This window comes from Microcaecilia unicolor, chromosome 11, assembly GCF_901765095.1.
Source record: "Microcaecilia unicolor chromosome 11, aMicUni1.1, whole genome shotgun sequence".
In the NCBI taxonomy this organism is placed as follows: Eukaryota; Metazoa; Chordata; class Amphibia; order Gymnophiona; family Siphonopidae; genus Microcaecilia; species Microcaecilia unicolor.
The window spans coordinates 20,231,438-20,233,198 of NC_044041.1; positions in this window are offsets into that span (position 1 = coordinate 20,231,438).

A 1,761-nucleotide genomic window follows, 5' to 3' on the forward strand; every position below is an offset into this window, starting at 1 on the left:
ACAGCATGAAAAATAACAAAATGGAGGTAGATTGATAAAGTGCAACACCTCTCCATGAAAAGCTTCATTGGCTCTATATTACTGAACAAATTTACTTCAAGGTCCACACCCTGATTCACAAGATTATAACTACGGAGAAGCCCCAGGTTACATGTACAATCTGATTGACCTTCCAGCCAGAAACAACTCAAAATCTTCTCGAACTTATCTCAACTTACATCTCCCCAATTGCAAAGGACTTAAGTACAAAACTTACTAAGCATTCAACTTCTCAGTCATAGGCAGCCAACTATGGAATGCCTTACCAAGATCCATTGGAACAGTCAATGACCATCTACCTTTCCGGAAGATGCTAAAAACTTACCTCTTCAAGCAAACCTAGACAAATGACCTAACTTAGACTATGAGTCCATCTGTGCTACCCGGATCAGACTATGAAGACTGAGCCTGGAATATGCTCCCTATTTAATCCTTTCTAACACATCTCTCTTCCTACCCCTCCCTATACATTCTCCCATACTTAACAACACGCTAATCCCAATATACACCCTCCTCCCATTCCCCTACCTTTACCATCCTCCTTTCTTGCCCATCTTACCTATCCACATCTAAACGACCACCTCTTTACTTACTGTATTACAGCTGCATCCACCCTATGTTACTTTGTTAACCTGATATACTATGTAAGCCACACTGAACCTACTAGTGAGTGGGAAAGCGCGGGGTATAAGCATTACAAATACTGTAAATAAATAAATATGTGTCCTGTTACTTCATTGTAAAAATGATATTAAAAGACATGAGAAATTGATGCACATCTCTATAATACAGTGGCATCATGTTCAAAAATAAAACACCTGCATGTTGAGGCCTGAATGATTCTACTCTAGACTTCAGAATTATTTACGGCGAGGCACCGGGATACATGACAGACCTCATCGACCTGCCAACCAGAAACACCACAAAATCTGCACGATCATACCTAAACCTCCACTACCCAAGCAGCAAAGGACTCAAATACAAATCCACCGATGCAGCCAGCTTTTCCTACCTAAGCGCACAACTATGGAACACATTGCCAAAAGCAGTAAAAACTACGCTCGACCACCTAAATTTTCGGAATGCACTAAAGACTGTCCTGTATACCCCACTGACCCAACATAAAAATACCTGGTCACTTGCGACACAATGTAACCAAGGACTGTAATGGACATTACCTGACTCTTCTTCCCCCTTTCCCTCCCTAAGTTCCCCCCAATTGTACCTACCATACATGTACCTCATTCTACCACAATATCACTTTGTATTCATTCATACCATGTATTTGTTCAGACTGGAATCGGCTAACGCCGTTAACGGTTATATGTAAGCCACATTGAGCCTGCAAAAGGTGGGAAAATGTGGGATACAAATGTAACAAATAATAACGATACATTCCATGGGTCCTTCTAACTACAAGACATTATATTGTAGTATGTGAAATCTACACACGAGGCAGTATGGTACTTTTTTTTCTAATACTAATAATATTCTGTTAAAAAAGTAAAGAAAAGAGGTTCTCATTTAGAAAAATAGCCCGCTTCTACTGTTTGCTCTGCAAATTATTGGAAACGTGAAGCTACTATGCGTATAGTGTTTCTGGGTATGCCCAGTTCCATCATTTTCTGGAAGTGAATTGACCCCAACTGAAAACAAGGAAGAATAAAAAAGAGAGCCAGAAACTTGAGCTTAAGAGATTGCCCACCGTAAATTGCTAGGATT